Below are 21,392 nucleotides of genomic sequence, written 5' to 3'. Positions count from 1 at the left end.
GATTTTGTTTTGGGGGAGGGGGATGAGAAACAATAAATTGATAAACAATGGATTAGCAAGGTAATCTCATTGTGTCAATCAGGAATTCGCAGAGGGGCCCGCAGACGTTCCTTTTACTGAATTCCAATGAAGCAGCCCCAAAGGAGAGGATATTTAGAGTACTTAGTGGTATTCCTAATTTGTTGAATAAAATTTCAAAGCATTTTTTCCTTTGATTTTTAAAACGGCATCTTAGTAGATAATGGTCGATATTTTCGGGTTCGTTACAGTTGGGACACAAAGGGGATGGGACCAGACCAGACCTGTTTAAGTAGAAATTAAGCGGTGGAATACGACATCTTAATTTAGTGATGGATACTTCCAATTTTGCGCCTGTCGACTTCCGACCACTTCCTTTTCCTTGTTCTTGTTGTTCTTGTTGACCTGCAACTTTGGCTCACACCCACTGTGGGGGATTGGCCAAGACTTGAGTGGTTTTATAAATGTTATAATTCTTTAGAGGGGAGGTTACAGAATAGAAAAATTATAAATTTGATAGGAAATTTTGACACTTGATCAAATATGAAATATAAATAAAGAAATAACAATAATGAAATAAAATAAATAAATGCCCGAATTTTTTAAATATATACATGTGTTGACACAGAAGAATAATAATATAGATTATCTAGTTAACCGATTGGTTTCATTGAGGTAATCCCTAACAGCCACGCAAACCTCCGCATTGGAGAACCCAGAAATAGAGGCTCCAAAAGACAAGAGCGCAGGCACAGATAAATTCATTCCAATAGCCCGTAAAGGTCTTTCCAAATGGGTTTTTCGTGCTGTAGTATATCGCCTGCAGGTCAGAAAGAAATGATCAGTTGTTTCCAGCTCACCACAGAATGCGCACAGTGGAGAAGGTGCCTGAGCAGACCTGTGTTGGTAGAAATTTAGCCTCGGTACACGACATCGTAGCCTCGTAATTGACACTTCCAGTTTACGGGTTTGACAAAATGACCTCCGCCAGGGATATAATAAGTGCCGATATTCTGTGGAACTTGTGAGTGCTGTGTCTGCAAAAACTTCCATAATGCTACGCCTGCGAAATCGCGCAGCCGTCACATAAGCGGATGTTGGAAAAGAAGGTAAAATCGGTCCATTAATCGACGACTTCGCTAAGGAATCGGCAATTTCATTTAGGAGCAACCCTTTATGTCCAGGAACCCAAACTAAGCGAACTTTTCTCAAATGCACGGGTACCAGTGCACGAAACGCCTTTATTACGTGGGAGTCAACCCCAGCAGAAAGTGCAGCACAGAGGGATAGGGAATCTGTGATTATAACGGCAGATGTAATTGTCGAGTTTAACTTGCGCAATGCAAGCACTACTGCCAGAAATTCAGCCACAAAAACGGGTATGAAGTCGGGTAGTCGAAGGGAATAAGACCAGTCCAAATTCGAGCTAAATATACCAACACCTGATTTTTCGTCACACTGTGATGCATCTGTAGCAATAATAATGTTAGTGCTAATGCTCTGCAGGTGTTCTTGTAGTAAACCGTCTAAAGTATGATGGGGGAGTAATTTTGCATTATTAGGAAAAATATCATCAAATTTAATATCCACAGGGTACGAATTATCACGAGGCGGGGTTATATCGCAGATATGTACGTTCAAAGGGTCCAGTAAACGTTGTGCAAATATAATTTGGGGTGTGTGAAATCGCGGCCATCTAGCCCCAAAAAATAATTCCGGATTGGAAATAAAAGCTGTTTCTGATTGTCGTAGTGGTGACTCGTAAATTCTTAAGAATGTCTGAACAGTCAGAAGGCGAAACCGGCACGAAAGAGAAGGAACCCTCGATTCTAGATACAGAACGTTGTTAGAAACAGTTTTAGGAAGGCCGAGGCATAAGCGCAGCGCTTCCCTTTCCAAAAGAATTAAAGGCCGTATCTTATAGGCTGGGGCACCAGAGAATAGTACGCAGCCAAATTCCAAGATAGGGCGAACGTACATGCGATAGATCATTAATAGTGTGTCTCTTCTCAAACCTGTGCGGTAGTTGCTTAGCCTATACGCAACATGCCAACAGCACGTGAACCTTTTCCAGCTGTATATTCAATGTGGGGTAGCCAGTTAAGGGATTGATCATAAATTACCCCAAGGTACTTAATAGACTCCACATGTGGTATGTCCTCATAATGGTAACTCAGTGCCATGTGCACAGGGCATTGCAGTGGAAAAACAAGAAGGGCACATTTACTCGGATTAAGCAAAAAGTGATTGTGATCGAGCCAGATCTCCAGGGTATTAAGGTAAGTCTGCATCCGTTCATATAATGTCTGGATATTATCTGCCGCTGCACAGAACGCGATGTCGTCAGCATACACATAAGTTGTTATTTCCTCGTGTCGTGGAATGGTGCTCATTAGTATATTAAATAGCACCGGGGAAAGCACTGAGCCTTGCGGTACTCCTCTCGTTTGTGTATGCATTTCTTCCTACTTTTCTTTTTTTCCCCATCCCCTACCCCTATAGGCGCTTAGCCGTGTCACCGATCGGTAGATAGAAATTAGCGCCTTCCTTTTCGCGCGTTACGACCTTGAGCACTTTCTTTTCATGTTTCTTCTAACGTGCGGCTTACTTTCAGAAATCAGCCAACGACCTTCACTCTACCATAACTTGGGTAACTTGAGTATTCGCACGAAGGAGGGTTGGATGGATGGATGGGTGCTATGAGCGTCCCCCATAGGCGTGCGCACAGGGGGGGGGGGCAGCCCCCCCCCTAATCACCTAAGAGGGGGGCGCAAAATTTGCCCCGTACATTGACCCTTCTAGTCACCTAAGAGGAGGGGAGGGGCGCGAAATCTGCCCCATACATTGACTTAGTAGGATGGGGGGCGCTGCGATGAACATTTGCCCCCCCTAATGGGGAACCCTGCGCACGCCTATGGCGTCCCCTTTATAGCGGGGCGGTGACATGTCTGCCACCAGGCTCGAAGAAAAAAAAATTGCTTGTTTCAAGTTGGCTTAATACCTTATCTACACTGATTAAATCTATGTTATTATACCAAAAAATATAAATTCACAGTCCATCTCTGCCTCTTAAGGCAGAATGACCTTATTTTCCCCCATTATTTATTTTTGTACTTTATCTCTACTTTTCTGCCACCAATACTCCCACCTAAAGTCCCTAGATTTTTTACTTTACTCCAACCGTCTCTTCCTTATTTCTATCGCGGACGTGTTCAGCTTTCCATTGTTGTCCCTAAAACCCAAGGCTTCATGTAGACTCGTGCACACGCGAATAATTTGAGCCAATACGCTACCTAGTGGAAAGAGCGCGAAACAGGCTATTGAGGTCCATGTAGCAGACGACATTCACTTTCGCACGTGCAGTAGCGGTTCTGGCGAATGGATTCGTCGTCAGGAAAGAGAGAAAAAAAAAAAACGCATTCCAAAGCAGTTTTTCAGAGTTTCGCTGTGCACGTGGCGAGGATAATGGGATAGTATCTCTTCACAAGTTTTCGTTTTCTGAGTGAACGGCGAAGAACGGCGTAAATAACCAACCTCCGCATCGGACAAGTTACTCCGACGATGGCTGCTTGTTCTCAGCACTTCAGGAACAAGTAATACGCCGCTGTGCTAAAAAGTTGTTGCACTCTTCGAATGACATCAACGAATCCTAAGGATAACACAGCTGGAACGAATCGGAATCGATTTATGGGAACGTCACAAAGCGATACAAGCTATGAGAGTAGTGGAGGGCTCCGGATAATCTCGACCAGCTGGGTTTCTGAAATTGCACAGTACGCGTGCATCTAGCATTTCACCTCCATCGAAATGTGACCACCGCAACTGGGATCGACCCCGCGTCTTTCGGGTCAGCATTCAAGCACCGTAACCACTGTGCCAGGGCAAAATCGAAATCTTCGTAGTGTTGATGTCAGCGTGCCTGCTGCGTGGCGTCTGTCAAAGCAAGCCTGAGATAGGGTGGCTAGAATGGGGAGGTGTGAAAAGCGGCCGCGAAAACCGGTCCCCAAATCGCGCCGATGCCGCAAGGGGCGCTGTACGCAGAGGCGCGGGGAGTCGAGCAGACGACGTGCCGCGTAGCGCCGCTCATGTACGGCAAACCTGTCTCGCGCTATTAGCTTGCAACAGTTTGCTGCGTCAATCGTCTTTTTCCTTTTCTCTTTCAGCGGGTGCAGTTAAAAAGGGCACACTGTAACATCTTCCTCTCCTAGTAAAAAACAGCGCGAAAACTACGAAGACGAGACAGATGAAACAGGACTAGCGCTGTCTCGTCCTTGTAGTTTTCGCGCTGTTATTTACTATGAATGTGTACCAACAAGCTCAAGTTCGTACGCTTCTCATCTTCCTCTCCTTCTTTACTGATTTTCGTAAAGGAATGCACGCGAGAAAGAATATATCGGAGTGACATGCGGTGCGCACCAACCAGCAAATGTCGATTGGTGTTACTTCCTTGGAAGAAAAAAATTCGTTACACACAATATGGATAAATTAAAAAAACACATATGAAGCCAAGGGTAACTAGAAAGTTAGATTAAAAAGTAAACATCGAGTAAATGAAAATGATAAATGAGCAAGCGGTCATACTGTCAGATGGAATTTATGAAAGAGACGCGGTAGTAAATATCTAGATCTGAAGTAATGCGAAAGATCGATCTAGACAAAATGGATTTGGAACAAAGAAAAGGGAAAGAAAAATAAACCATCGCGGTAATCTTTTCGTCATATTTATATAACCGAATACAGCATAACAGACATCCCCCTGAATATAAGAACAGTAACTTATTGTTAATCATATATATCTTCCGAAGTGGAGCTACGAGGTACCTTTTTTTCTAATTGTAATATCGGCGACAGAATAAAAGGAAGTGGTCCGTTGTTTCAATTGATTGCAAAATTTGCACAACGGCCGGGGACGCCATGAGACCAGCATTATATAAATAAAAATTCACTCGTGGAATTGGACCGCGTAATCTGCTGTAAGAAACACACCGCTGTTTATTCCAGCAATACCTTACATGTACGAAGTTTTTAAATTTATCCAGTGATAATTTGCCAGTGTCGCTTTGCAAACAAGCATTTCTATATCCTAAAGCTGTCGCATAAGCCGTATCTGGTAAATTATGAATCAGAGCTCCACATAGAGATACTGAGGCTCATGAATCCACCATTTCATTTAGATACAATCCGCGGTGGCCCAGTACCCTCAGCAACCAAATTTTTTGTAAGTTTGCAGGTATTAGATAACGAAACATGCTCAGGAGTGTTGAATTCGCTGCCGTATAGGAAGTGCTGAACATACCGAAAAATAATCTGTAACTTTAACTGCTGTTGATTCATTTGACGGGAGCTTGCTAAAACAACAGCCAGTATTTCTGTAATTAATATAGGTGTATATATAGGATGATAAGAGGAAGACAGAAAAAAAAGCGCTAATTTCTGCAACCCAATAGGGAGCACGGCTAAGCGCCTTAGGTGTATGATTGGGAAGTCGAATTGAAAAAGACCACTGAAAAGATCGAGAGATGATGCCTAACCCAACGTTACTAGACTACGTTAGCAAACTAGTCTAGTGACGTTGTCCTAACCTTACCCTCTACCGATGCATAAGTCGCGGTTTTTTTATTGACATAATGAGTTGTATTGCTAATTGTCATGTGAGCAAGGTAATTGTGTACTGGTAATTTAAATACAGAAATGGCATTTGTTTAGCATTAGGAGAAAAAAAATATCCCGACATTGTGTGCGAAGGATCTAACTGAGCTTACTTGAAGAGCCAATATGTTATATTTTTACATTAAGTAGTTCTAGCAGCGCTAATGCGAATCTGAGGGGTGTTCACTCACGACCAATGTGCTTCAAGAATAAACTAGGTTTTTAAATGAAAACGTATAATGATTGTCTCTGATGCGAACTGTATATCTTTAAAAATGTACGTTTTAACTGTTGGTGTCTCTGATCTAATTACCGACCATGGTAATCGCGCTTCCATATCTAACACGTTGTTTGCAACGAACATTAGAAGTCCAAGGCACAAGCGCAAATCATTCCTTTCTAATAGTATTAGAGGTTTCATTTTTTAAGTTGCGTTGCCAGAGAAAAAGAACAACAACAAGAAAACGGCGCCCTATACCGGGATAGGGCGAACATACATTTTGTTAATCATTATCATTGTATCTCTTCGCAATTCAGTTCTTTGGTCTCAGAGTTTTCGTAGCAGCCAGGAACGAAGCACCAGCATTCAGTTCTCTTCGTTTTATAGGGCATTTTCACCACAGCTCACTAATGCATGACTCGTATACAATAAAGAACGCGTAAATGGTGAAAAGAAAAAAAATCACGCCGCGTTTCCTTGTAATAGCCTTCCAACGGGCAATCTGCGACAGCGGCGGCTGTACCCGCGCCCCCTGCAGCAGCGCCCCTGGCGGCATCGGCGCGCAGAGGGACCCTCTCTGGCAAGGGAAACGCGCGGCGCTCAGCACACCTCCCCATTCTAGCCACCTTACCTGAGATGCTTGCTTATTATGACGTATAATAGCTTTGAGCCTTGCTATTTAGATGTTACGTGCTCGATTTTTCTTCATTTGGGGGCACGTGTAAGTGGTATAGCCCAATCTAATCTAGTAACGTTGGTATAACCTGCCTGATGTCTCATCGTAGGGTTCAGGGAGCTAGGGAAGGGCCAATTTACACCTGCTTATAACGATCTGTAGCAGCAGGTAAGCAAAAGAATTTGCGAGCAACAAGGATCCGCTCACGTATGCGGATCAGCTGACACATGCACGCACAGACAAATCAATATAAGGCTCCCCATGAAACACAATTAGAAGCGATTTCACGTCTAAAAAACGTCTTGAATGGCTATAGCTGAAAGGGCTAATAGCTGTCTTGGTCAAGACATTCTGTAGCCGAAGACTATCGGATAGCCGTGCAATGTGACGCTAAAAGTTGTCTAAAAAACGTCTTGACAAGAACAAACTCGTAGGTCGGCAAAAAAATGACGCTCACTCAGACTCACTTAAGAAATATATTTTGCTCTGAGGGCTCACTCTGACTCAGACTCAACAAAATTTTCCTCAACCGGATTCGCTCGGACTCAGATTCACTAAACGTTTTCTCAGCGGGACTCACTCAGACTCAAACTGACCAACGTATTATTCAGCCGGACTCACTCAGACTCACGGCTTCGCCTGAGTCTGAGTGAGCCTGAGTGAGTCGACTCACGAGTCCGTTGGCGTAAAATTGGCTTTATCGATCATGGTGTGAATCCTTTTTAACGCCAGTATCTCCCATAATAGGTGCTCTACGATACGCCTTTTGATCTTCCGCCTTCAAATACGAGTTATTATCTGATATCATATATCATCATAATCATGCATCCATCCAGTAAGGACATTTTTATGAAATACGCGACTCACATGAGGAAGAACTTCCAATGAAAGAGTTTGCGGGGGGAGGTGATGGCACCCATACCCCAAACTCACGCCTCTGATCAATAAATACTGAGGTGGCGCTGAATGCTAGTGAGCCTAGATACGTGTGAATAGACTTGACTATAAACGTAAGCCGATATAAAGCTGATAGTAATGCTGAAGATTAGTAGATAGGACTATAAGTTGGCAACAAAAGGTGGAGCTCACTCGGACTCACTCAAGAAATATATTTTGCGCTTAGGGCTCACTCGGACTCAGGCTCAGCAATACTTTCCTCAACTGGACTCACTCTGGACTCAGACTCACTAAAATTTTCCTCAAGCGGACTCACTCGAACTCAAACTCAGCAGAATATCACTCACCCGGACTCACGGCCCGATCTGAGTCTGAGTGAGTCGAATCATGAATGAGTTTGCCGACCTATGAACAAGCTAAGACCAGCGTGTCGGAACGGAACGAAAGCCGAAAACGAAAAACGAAAAAAAAATTTTTTTTTGACCGGAACGAAAACGTAACCGAAACATTATCTATTAAGTTCGTTCCGGAGTGAAACCGAAATTTTTTCAATCGTTTTTCGGTTCACGAGAAAACTTCGCAATCCGGGACAACTGAGCTCATCCAATGTGAGCATATCTCAGGGTACAGCATTAGCGCGTACCTCAGGCAGGAATTCCAAAGCAAAGATATGTTGCAATTGTACGAAAAAAAAATCACAGCATATCCACGGAGTGAATGATGATGAGTGGGCGAAGCTGCGGAGGTTCATCGGTAAACCGTGAATCTTCCGTGAATTCTGCCCAGTACATCATCACCGACGTGAGATCGGGCGCGTTTATACTAAAGGTTCGATGAGAGTTATGACGACTTGCAGCTCACTTTAATTTTACATGTACGCTGTGAATTTTCATTGTTTAATCACGCACAGGAGAAATCGCACACACGCACTACCTTGGAGGTCAAAATCCAGTGCCTATATATACGGGGTGGTCAGTGAACGGTTGTGCAGCGCGAGCGGTCGGTTTTTTCAATCAAGACGCTGCCGCGACGCTGCCTCGCGACGCTGCCTGCGTCGTCGCCGCTGCGCCGCGAGGCAAGATAGGGGGGGGGGGGGGGGGCGTAGGAGAGGAGAAAGAGGGGGAAGCGTAGGAGAGGAGAGGGCGATACATATCACGTACTGTCGCAGCGCATTGTCTTTAGGGAGCCTTCATGTGTGCACGCCCCCTCCGTTTTTAAGACTGGTTACACACTACTACGACGGGGACGAACGGGTGCCGCTATAAGGAGCTTCGCCCCTAAAACGAAAACAGTGGCAACCAGTGATGTTTATATTAACGCAAGTGGACTTTTGCGCGCCCGTCACGCAGGCCAAAGTGGAGAGGGCATTGTCGGCGCTGAAGTTTGTTACAGCGAAAGTTCTTATGAGATCACAACAGCTAATTTAGCGCCATAGTTGTCCGTCACCGCCGGTGTACGTGATCGCTATCGCGTGGTATAAGAAAAAAATTAATGAGAAACAAATTTCTAGGATCGGATGGGATTTTGACCCGCGCCCTCTGCGTGACAGTCGGGTCTTCCACCACAGTGCCACGCTGGTGTTTGTAAATACTTCGCAAAAATACTCTATACAGGCGTCATGTCGGGCAAGGAATCGTGTTACATATGTAATACATCGTGGCAGAAGAGTAAAATAACAACCAGTCATCACACAATGCTAATAGCGCAAAGAGTGTGGTTTAATGCTTCCCACTATAGTGTTGCGGAGTTGCCCCACCAGAACTGGAATGACTCCGGAATCGTTCCACATTTCGCGACCCCAGAATGGAATGGGGACAACGCTTGGAGGAATGGAATGGGAACGGAATTACGTCTTTTTCCGATAATGGAGCACGTTTTCGTCTACGTGCTGTTTTTCAAACTTCAAACATTAGTAAGTCAGAGACTCGAAATTAACAATAAAGCAGTATTTTTAAAATGGCTTAGCTGATTACAAGCACAGTACATTTATAAGCAACGCGCCTACTACAAACAAGGCATAAGTTAGTGCACAAACAAATGCATTATCCCAGCAGATACCGAAGGAAGAAACAAATTACCCCAATGCGTTGGTTCCCATTGATACCCCCACACGAAAGTGGCGAATACTCTATGCACAGCCTGATCTTTATCTCACGAGCAGTTTAGTGCCTGACACACGTAAATAACCTTTGCGACAAGGAAGACATTGCATGCCTGCGCACAGGCGAACGCAGAAAGTTCTCCTTACTCCATCCATGCTTGCGAGGCGCGCTTGACAATCGTGAGTGCTGACGGGCAGTGCGGCTCAGTGTTCTGTATTCGATGCAAAGGCACAAGGTGCCCGAGTGGTGCAATGTTCCAACTAATGCCAGCAGATCTGGAGGGTTTTGTTCCCCATTAACCAAATCTTATTTTTCTCCATATTCACGACCGCTCCAGGTGCGTGGCAAAACTGCTTAGTCTTCTTTAATACTACTTTTGTGAGCATAAAAATACGCTGTGTCGTCATTTTAGCATTAAGACATTTAAGCTTAAACAATATTAAAACACCACCATTCGTTCAAACATGTTGACCATACAAATACTATAGGCATAGGCGTGCGCACAAGGGGGCAGGGGGGGGGCGGCCGCCCCCCCTAATAACCTAAGAGGGGGGGCGCAAAATCTACCCCATACATTGACCCCGCCTGGTCACCTAAGAGGGGGGGGGCGCAAAATCTGCCGCGTACATTGACTTACAAGGGGGGGGGGGCGCTGCGATGAACCTTCGCCCCCCCCTAATGGTGAACCCTGCGCACGCCTATGACTATAGGTAGCGGGAGAACTGCCCCGGGAATCAGTAGGGTGGTTGTACTGCACGAGACATGTCACCAAGCTACTATCCCTCGACCTTGGTAACGTGTTTTGCGTACTTTTGCCGTTCTTAATGCATCTGATAAAACTATCGATAAAACTATCAAGATGCCTTTCCTACGTTGAGGCATTACAGGAATGGAATTCAACTGCCCGGCCATTCCCAGAGTGCGATGGGCTAAGTTTTTTTCATTCCGAGGAACTGAAAGGAATGGAATTGCGGCAAGTTCTAATTCCCCGGAATGGAATTGGAATGGAATGGAGGTGCCCATTCCGCAACACTGCTTCCCATCCACTGCAAAGTGCTCAGCCATAATTCTTCATCATCATGAGCCACAGCACAAAGGGCCCATAATGCCTTACAGATGTGTAGCGGGTACCGCGGTTCTCCGAAAAATGACCAAAAATGGCATCGTGGGAACTTCGTTACTTCAGAAAAATTGCGATGATTTATGACGTAGTGGGTACCCTGCATGTGTACTTGTATTAGTTGCCCCAAGAGACTCTACAACGAGCTCTACAAGGTCCGCTCTTCCAGACTTCGTTGTGACTGTGCTGCGTGTTCCGCGCAGGCCTGGCGATCTTTTTATCAGAACAACGGTCTCGCACATCAGAGAGTACACTCAATGACGTGCTGCTTCTGAGATCGTGCTCACTCCCTTGACACAAAGCGTTGAGTCCACTAAAAAAATTCGTATTTGCCTTTTGAGCAAATAAATACTATGACTTTGAAATTAATACTGGTTTGTGCTAGTTGGTAGGAATTCGTGCTACAGTTACTTCCGCTCCCCTGAAGAACGTGTTTTACCCTTGCCCCACTTTCTTAAAAGGAGGGCAAGTAACTACATTACACATCTAATGTTTTTTATGATTACTAGAGACCGGATTTTTAGGCACTAAAAAAGCTCGTTTTAGACGCCAAATATAGGCAGGCAAAACAACGTTCTAGGCAAGGTGTGTGACCGGGCTAGTTGGTATTCCATATTGACGTGAACAGCGCGTGTAATACACAAGGACGAAGAAACGACGAGGACTAGCGCTGACTTCCAACTGAAATTTATTAACACAAACATAGAAAAACGAGAACAAGGAGGCACACGTGATCACCGCTCATTTGAATTGCGCATGACGGCAGGCATGGAGAGGGAACCAAGAACCAAAAAGAATTAATAAGCGAAAACCACAAAACCGCGAAAAGACGTCAGGAGAAGCAACCGGAGTATGTCTAGGTTATCTGGCCGGATGAGCTTAGGTTAGGTCTAGGTTATCTAGCCGGATGAGCGGATGAACTCAAACAAGACAAGATAGTCGTCCACGAACCGGAAGGAAGCTTGAAGCGAGATTGGAAGGAACCAATGTGGCAAAATGCTTCCGGTTCGTGGACGACTATCTTGTCTTGTTTGAGTGTAACGATGCCACTTTTGGGTCCTTGTGTCGCGGCACTTTGTCAATTTTCGAGGATTGCCTTGACCCGCTCGTCATCACACATGAGCTCGCTGATGAGGGAGTGCTCAAATATCTTGACTTAAAACTGTCCTTTTTTAACTGGCATGTGTGCTGGAAGTACGAGCCCCGCGCCAAAAAACCTCTCCTGCCGTACACTTCGGCACACAGTAAACTTGTTAAGAGGGGAATCATCCAAGCATGCTTGCACAACGCCCTTGTTAAGTCCTGCCATCACTCCATTAACGACAGCTTCTTCTCGCAGATAGGTAGATTGAAGGCAGCCGGCTATCCCCGTCACCTTCTCGTCTCTGTCGCTGACAAGCTGCGGGAAAGGTTCAAGCCGTCGAGTAGGTCTCCTGATCTTCAGGCACCAGCGAGAAATAAGGTGGCGGTTATCCCGTATAAGCATGCCATTTCTCACAAGCTAAAAAAGATAGGTGAAAAGGCGGGCATCTCAGTCGTATTTTCGGCACCGCACAAGCTGTCCGAGCTGAGTGTCAGGACCCACCCTCTAAAACGGGATGAAAGCGCATGCAAAATTAACCACAAGAATAAATTCGTTGACTGCTCTAGTAGCGTTGTTTATAGCATTCCACTCTCATGCGGACAGACTTATATCGGCCAGACGGGCAGGTGCCTTAATGTAGTACGTTTGCAAGAGCATAACCAAAAGGTACGGAGAGGGACAGAAGGTTTTCTTGCAATGCACTGTTCACAATGCGGGTGCGCTCCAGCATTTGATAACACACAGATTTTAGCTAGGCATCGTCAGGATAGCACGCGCATAATCATTGAAGCTGCTGCCATCGCTAAAGGCAATTGTATCAGCAAACCTTCAATCGCCCTCACTGAAAAAGAAATAGATTACCTAAGCTCATCCGGCCAGATAACCTAGACATACTCCGGTTGCTTCTCCTGACGTCTTTTCGCGGTTTTGTGGTTTTCGCTTATTAATTCTTTTTGGTTCTTGGTTCCCTCTCCATGCCTGCCGTCATGCGCAATTCAAATGAGCGGTGATCACGTGTGCCTCCTTGTTCTCGTTTTTCTATGTTTGTGTTAATAAATTTCAGTTGGAAGTCAGCGCTAGTCCTCGTCGTTTCTTCGTCCTTGTGTATTACACGCGCTGTTCACGTCAAAACGTTCTAGGCTTCCGAAATCGTAAATATAGGCACAAGAAATTTTCACATAAATGCAAATAATTTTAAACGAAGACGTGCGCGAGCTCTATCTACGAAAGGAAAACAAAAATGTTATTGCTTAAGATGGCACAAAGGCGCCAACAGTTGAACATAGCCGTGCAATGCGGTTTGTCCCGCACGGTTCGCAGAACACTGTCTCTCCCGTGTTATGCAGGGTGGGTCAAGTGTTCACAGTCGAATCAGCACACTCATGGGTTCCTGGGTGTCTTTTCGGCATGACTGAGAGAGGCAGAGCAGGAGCAGATAGCCAGAGCGCTAAAAGACCAGAAGGGAGAGATTCCTCCTATTGACCGGGTCGAATCGCGTATAGCCAATTTCTCCCCTGGCAGTGAATCACTGGCGTAAGCAGAGGGGGGGGGGGGATGGGGTTCAAACCCCCCTCCCCGAATCTTTTCAGTTTTGCATGTGTTTTGCCCCTGCCCCTCCGAAAAAAATTTCTAGCTACGCTATGTTAACGTACAAAAACAAAAGCCGCATGCACATAACATTTTCCTTCCTTTTTTTGCTTTTAACTCTCCGATGACGGCTCTCCACGGTCTCGCATTCGCGAACCGCGCACGCCATGTCTCTGCGGCGGCGAATGCGCGTGTCCCACTTCACGGCTGCTAGCACTTGTTTTCGGGAGTTCAACTAGAGGACTAGGTTGAACCAAGCTACTTCTTACACCGTGGTTGAACCCCATCGTTCCGAACAGTCAGTACTACGCGGTAACATGAATAACGGTCACAAACTGCTCCCGGGAGCGAAACTTGAGGCTAAATAGTGTTAACATAAGCGCCAACTTTGAAAATAGGCATTTATAGCCATTTGTAAGCATTTGGGCGCAAATGCCAAAAATAGGCATTTATAGGCACTATAAAAACACTATAAAAGCCCTTCTGAGCCTCTAATTCATGCTCATATATCAAAGTGGCACGATAGGAGCGCAAGGAACAAAATAGGCATTTGCCTAAAATCCGGTCTCTAATGATTACCTTAACTTCAATTTTTTGCATACAAAAGAAAAAAAAACCGTTACGAACCATTACGGAACATTTTTTTTTTCGTTCCGGATCCGAAACGGAACGGAACTTTTTGCGGTGGAACGAAACTAAAATCGAAACGAAAAACATTTCGTTTCGACACCCTGGCTAAGACGTTTCTTAGAAGTTTCCGTAATTTTGCTGTGATGGCTTTAGAAATAAAAAATAAGCTATTATAACTGTCTTTGCAGCATATTTGGTCGGTAGCCTGACGGCTACCATAGGAATTTAGATAATACACGGACTGAAAAGAGCTCCCGCGGGAGCTCTTTCCTGTTTTTCTCCTATTTCCTATGTTAGTCGTCGTGCAGGTTACCAATCAAGCAACATCACTAACAACCCCGTTCATCCGGCCGTGTCCTCACTGTGCCACTTATAAATTTTCGACGAGCCATGCGCCGTGAAAACTACTTCAGCAGACCACATATATCCAGTTTTCATATAGAACACAACGGTTTCCTACTGAACAAATAATAAATCTGAACATGCAGAGGATGAACACGTACTTCATAAATGACGTTTAGTGTATGGCACGCAAATAATCATGCTTATCAGAGGCAATAAATTATCCCATGATCTTGTAAAAGCGGCTTTATTAATAAATAAAGCGCAATCGAATGGGGCACAAAATACTACAGGTGACCGCACAAGGTGAAGCTGATTGCCGCGGCAGCAACATAAGTTCAAGTTCTGCATGAATGCCCTACAGGTTTCGTCAAAGAAACTGCACTGGCTTCCACACTAGCTGGCGCGGTCTCAGGCCCAGTGTCTTGTACAAACAACAGTGAAGAAAAGCTGCATAAAGAAAAAGCAACTATACATAAGCTAGTATGATATACAACAAATAACAGAGCAGCAAGTCATTCCAAAGACGGATTTCCAATTAAAGATGTGATAAAATGCTGTCATGTATTTATAAACGACAATCAATCATAACTGCATTGACAAAGCGAGGCACCTATTGTACAAGCGTCGCACTTTATTTCTCAGCGACAGGCCGACATGGTTGTAAGCAAGCAAGCGCTCGCTCGCACGCACACACCCACGCACGAGCTGTAACCCGCAGAAGAATAAGATGACCCGAAATAGGGCAAGTAAGTCCGGCTTACGATTCGCACCGGCGCGTCCTCCATGTATAGTTTCGCGTTCGACCAAGATTTCAACCACCAGCGAAGAGCTGTCATATTTAACGCCTTAATTAGGAGACAGCTAAAAAGTACCAGCCAGCAGTAATGACGAAAAGTCAGACGCACTTAATTTCACTTACCGAAAGAAGTACGTTATTCAAATAGTTGCTTCCTAGCTGCAACGAGGATGGCGATCAGAGCCGGCCATTGTTGTAACGAACCGTCGGCGAAAACACACAGTAGAGCTTGTTTCACGAAACACTGATGGAAAATATGCGGCAAACGGCATGAGCACAGTTACTTGATGCCAGACAACAGCCAGTGTACCGCACAGAAAAGCTGGCAACGCTACACAAAACGCAAAACGATCACCGCCGAGCTGCTGCCAGCGCAAAACGACGCTAGCGGGGCCTTCGCAATCGCCGGTGCACGATCGTGAAGGACACGTTCCAACATGAGTGCCGCCGAAGCAAATTGCACGGTGCGCTGCGTGCGTGCCTGCGTTTTGCTCCTGTTGTCAGTCGCTGCTGTGCGAGCGTGCTGCTAGAGGCATCGTTTTCTGTTGATAGTAATATATCTACAGGTATACATCGCGTTGCGGTGTGAAACCAATTATTTTGGGGGTTTTGTTGTCTGCGTCATTTAATTATTCCGAGTAAAAGCGACGGTCACCGCTCTTTTGATATGCCGTTTTGGCATATTGGCCCTTCTCGACAAAACATTCGAGCAATCATTGAGGCAGTCGTTGTGCACTCGCACTTTCAGACGAAATGTCTAAAAAATGTCTCGAAGTAGACGTTAGAACTTGTTTGGCAAAATAGACTCTGGCTATGCCGTAGCTGTTGAAAATGCTAGTAAACAGTATGCAAGCACATTTGAGGCGCTACTGTTAAATTTTTAGAAAACGTCTATTTTAGGCCTCTCGTAGACCAAGACGTCTATAGCAGTTTGTAGCCATTTTGAGACGTTTTTTAGATGTTTTGTGTTTCGTGGGTCTGTGCACTGCAAAAAACATGGCTGATCCCTCTGTCATAGGAATCGGTATAACACGAAAGTGAAACGTGTCTTCACAGACGTAGTTGAGCGTTTGTTGTGCATTCTTTCGCCCCAAGCGCGAAGGAATGAATGTTACAGCATCAAATTGGAATGTTACGCGAAGAACGGCAACCCGCTCGAAACTTGCAATGCGCTGCTCAAGCAGAAAGGACGCGCGGAACGAACATACACAGGATGAGCGCGAACTGTCACAGTTATAACTTATTTCTGTGTGAGCAGCGCGCTCCTTTCGCAAATGCGGCTGCTGCAGTGAGCGAGGTGACCTTCGTGCTCTCAACGGAAACTTGCAGGCAGAGCGCAAGACGTACAAACCACCGAGATCACGATAAGCGCCCGCACGAGCGACCACGACCTGTCGAGGCGCGCGCTAATCCGCGTGGGGGACGACTTTTAAAGCGCGCACTTCGAGCACTTCGCGCCATCTCGCTAGTGATAACGAAAACACGCTGTACCGCCGACCTCTGAGTAGCGCCACCGGCAAATGGTGTACATAAATAGCTCGCCGTTAGCATAGCAGAGAACATGTCTGTGGTGGAGTCGTTTCGCGCTGTGCGCTGGCGATCGAGAAGTCGTAAGTTCGACTCCCGGTGACGGAACTTTTTCTTATAGTTTTTCTTTGCCATATCCGTGACGAAAATGCGTCAGTGGAGCCGTGGTAGACCCCGGTATAAAACACTTTCGTGTTAAAAATGAACAAGTTTCCTGCGATCATTCCTTCAGCAGTTAGTAGTCATTGTTTCTCTTCCGCTTCTTCTTGTACATGAAACCTTATTTCGCTCTGTGTACCATGAACGCCTCATTCTTTGGATTTGAACACATTTATAGAAGAACGCGACGAAGTAGCCGGCTGACAAAGTCGCTACAAAGTGCTGACGTGTCGCCGTGATGCTCTAGGCAATCAGCATTTGATAAACGATACCCACCGCTTACTAACGAGTACGTTAGCCCACCCACCTTCAAAAATCTGCCGAACAGTTTGTCTGCCTTGCTGATTGACAAAAATGAGGTCCGTGCAGCGTAGCAGCACTCACCTAGCAGTAGATGAGAACGGCTGACACGCGTTTGCACTTCGCTAAAAAGCCAGCAGTGCGGGATGTTGGGGCATCGGAGATCACAGGCTCAAAAAAAAAAAAAACACTTCGCAGCCGCTCTAGGATTTCTTGTGCGTCCGAATTCACGCCAGACGTTTATACGAACAGTGCAACAACATTTATTTTATCGTCAATCCTGCCCTTCGCGACAACCAAAATGAGGTACTCGGCAGTAAGTACACTCTCACCTTCGACAAAACACCGCGTCTTCAGATCGCATTCTAGAAAACACAGTATTTCTAGCAGTAACAATCCGCACATGTACCTTCTTACCGCCGCCATCTTTGCCAACGTTACTTGGTACTTCAGAGATCCGTTGTTAACATTTAATGAAATCTGCAAACATTACCAGTTGGAGAGGCGGAGGTACCCACTCCCGCACCCACACTTAAACAGGGCTCAATCAATCACTCTACGTTTGTTACAGACGGAGGCGTATGCATCGCCTTTAAAATGTTCCAAGTACATGGATGGCATAGAGCCGGGGTGCCCGCGCTGTGGCCACCCCAAATGCACCTTGCAACACATGCTGTGGCAATGCCCTGCGTTGCGCGGGAGCAGCGAGTCTCCCTCTACGGAGGCGGACTGGAACCATCTGCTCACTAGCCAAGACAAAGGAGACCAGCTTAGGGCCATCCAGAGGGCCCGCGACATGGCCGTGGAGTTTAACCTCCCCGTCCCGTCGTGGGAGTGGCCCACCGGTGTCACCCCCTAAAGGGGGTCGAGCGCCGCCTCCGGATAATAATAAAGTTCTTTGCCTGCCTGCCTGCAGTGTTGCCTAGCTTCGCAGCGCCCCCTGGATTTCGTTTTAGGCAGGGGCGTAGCCAAGTTGGGGGGTTCAACCCCCCCCCCCCCTCCCGAAAATGTTCAATTTTGCTTGCGTATATACACGCACACATACAAACACACGCACGAACATGCATAAAGTATGGCTGAACCCCCCCCCCCCCCATCCCGAAAAAAATTTCTGGCTATGCCCCTGGTTTTAGGTGCGAATATGGCGCAGTGATTTGGGTATATATGACCATAGGCGCGCATAACTCGGAACAGCAGCGCGAAAAATCACACAGACGACGACAGAGCAAGACGGGACACAGTCGTCATCTGTGTGATTTTTTGCGCTACTGTTCCGAGTTATGTTCTACCAACTAGCCCACCAGTCTGTCCTTTTAAACTTCATAGGCGTGTGCACGGGGCGGGGGGGGGGGGGGGCACCCCCATAGTCACCTAGAAGAGGGGGGCGCAAAGTCTGCCTCATACATTGACTTAATAGGGAGGGGGGGGGGCGCCGCGATGAACCTTCTCACCCCCTGAAGGGGAACCCTGCGCACGCCTATGTATATGGTACCATTTGTAGAGAGAAGAGGGAGCGATTTCTAGCTGACTTTGAAAATTAAAGGGGCCCTGCAACACTTTTCCAAGTAACCATTGAATGGCTTCAAAGGAGTTTATTGCATCACGAATCGACCACCGCAATAATTTTTAGAATCCGTCAAGTACGAGCGGAGTTACACAGATTTGTCGAACGCTGTAATAATTGCTTTCTCTCTTCTCTCGTCCCAATGAGCGCGCTGAAAGCTAAGCAGGGAGGAATGGCACGGGGGAAAGAAGTTTCGTCACTCGCGCGTCATGACCTTGAGCACTTTGTCTTTCTTTTTTCTTCTAAGGCGCGGCTTACTTTATGCGTGGATCGCGAGCGAGCGCGTGGGCACGTGGCGGCCTCTCGCGGCGGCCACGGTAACTATGCAGCTCACGGTGCTCAAATCAGCAAATGGCCGTGAATTTGGGCATATGGCGTGGTCATTTGGGTATATGGCATCATTTGTAGAAAGAAGAAGGAATATCCGAGCTCACTTTGAGAATTAACTGTAAATTCCAGGGCGCGTGCTGCGCTATAATGCTTGGCTAGCGGCAGGGCTGGGCGAAGATACCTTAAAATTGTATCGCGATACGATACAAGATGCTAAGGCAAGAAGTATTGGAGATACAGATACAAGATACTGCCGCAATAATTGCATCCGATACGATACTCGGCAATTGTATCTTAAGATACTTCGATACATTCTCAAATTTAAATGTGAACATATTCGACAGAGATCTGTCTGGCTGGGTGAAAATTCATACGAAAAATAATAAACTCTCCAGCCACTTATAGTCCAAAGTTGCTAAAGTTAAACTTTAAAAACTCTAAACTGACCCAACGTTTCGGGACCGAATCGGTCCCGAAACGTCGGGTCAGTTTATAGTTTTTAAAGTTTAACTTCAGCGCCTTTGGACTATAGGTAAGTGGCCGGAGACTTTATTATTTTTCGTATGAATTCTCAAATTTGTTATTATAGATCCATATAATGTAGCAGCAAATGCCTATGCACGAAAATGTCTGCTTTAAAATTGCTTAACTGTGACCTTTTTCATAACTGTGACCTTTTATAGTTCTAGCTTAACCTTTCGACTATCAGGCGACGCGCTAACAGACCGCTCGTGCAACATTCTAGACCTTTTGTTGACGTCTCAACCAGATAACTTGTCTACAGTGTCACCGTTACCTGTGATAAACGATCACGCTGTTCACATATCACTTCAGTGCTATTCACCTAACCTCAAAAAATGAAGAGGGCGATAACACTAAGATAGGTGTCACTACACGGCCACAGTTAATGAATTGTCAGCGCTTACTGAATGGCTGCTAAATAGAGGTGTGCGAATATTCGAGATTTTCGAATAACGAATCGAATAACGGTCTATTCGATTCGGTACTCGAATCGAATAGCGCATGTTCGAACTACCGAATATTATCCGAATAATCAGCAGCGACGGGAAAACTGCAAACGAACAACGCGTTGGGAGAGCAAATGATCATTTTTGACTTACCGTCCGCCGCGGTGGTATAGCGGTTACGGTGCTCGGCTGCTGACCCGAAGGTCGCGGGTTCGATCCCGGCCGCGGTGGTCGTATTTCGATGGAGGCGAAATGGTAGAGGCCCGTGTACTTAGATTTAGGTGCACGTTAAAGAACACCAGATGGTCTAAATTTCCGGAGCCCTCCACTACGGCGTCTCTCATAATCATATCGTGGTTTTGGGACGCAAAACCCCATATATTATTATTATAATTCGTGGCTTACCAAGATGCATACTGGTGAAGCTTTTACGGGACCATCGAAGCTTTACTCATCACCGGATGAAGGAATTTTGGTTTCAAACTCCAGTGTCGCCAAAGCGAATATGTCCTCAATCCACTATCATTATCAGTAGATTCACGATGTTCATTCACGAAATATTATTTAACTTCTAGGTCTTAGTGTTATTTGAAAGCTGGTGACAAAGTACTACCTCGAATACTGAAGTAACTGCTGTATTCGCCCTACAGTTAAAAAGATACCTCGGATGCGGTCATAAGAGCGGTCGCAGCTTTCCTACAAGCCACTGGACTGCGCCATCTTGACGGGACTATACATACTCAGCTCCCTAGCTTACCATCGTCACTCATCACTCTTTTTTCTCCCCTTTCACCTCCTCCGGTGTAGAGTAGCAGGCTAGAGCATACGCTCAAGCCGACCTCTCTGTCTTTCTGTAAATAAACGTCTCTCTCTCTCTCTCTCGAATGCTAGATCTAGTCGTTACTGTATACGAGCTTACCTCACTTTACATAATAGTGGTATCTTTTATTGGTTAAATATAACGGTAATGTTACTTTGTTAAACTTGGTGAATATTTGTTTAAAATAAAAAGTTGTAGAATTCTAGGCCTGTCTCGAAAATGGTTGCATTGCTATTCGAACACTATTCGAATAGAATTCGATTCGTATTCGCATTCGATTCGGTATGATCACTATTCGATTCATATTTGATTCGGTTCTAAATTTCACTATTCGCACACCCCTACTGCTAATCGATTTCTCTTGCGCCCTATCGAAACTAACTGGCCCCTATATAAAACCAAATTGCAGCTCCTTATCCGCAGCTGCGTTCACACCTTCTCCTTAAAGAGACACTAAAGAGTTGAGAGTCAGCGCTTGTCCTATGTATCCTTTTCTTCGTCCCGTCCGTCTGCGCGCTGTTTTTGCCCAACACTAAAGAGAAACAATGAGTCGGTTTAGATTGATAAATTGTACTTTGAGAACTAGATGTCGTTTATTTC

This window comes from Rhipicephalus sanguineus, chromosome 1 (assembly GCF_013339695.2).
Source record: "Rhipicephalus sanguineus isolate Rsan-2018 chromosome 1, BIME_Rsan_1.4, whole genome shotgun sequence".
Classification (NCBI taxonomy): domain Eukaryota; kingdom Metazoa; phylum Arthropoda; class Arachnida; order Ixodida; family Ixodidae; genus Rhipicephalus; species Rhipicephalus sanguineus.
Note: the sequence above shows the minus strand (reverse complement) of the source record.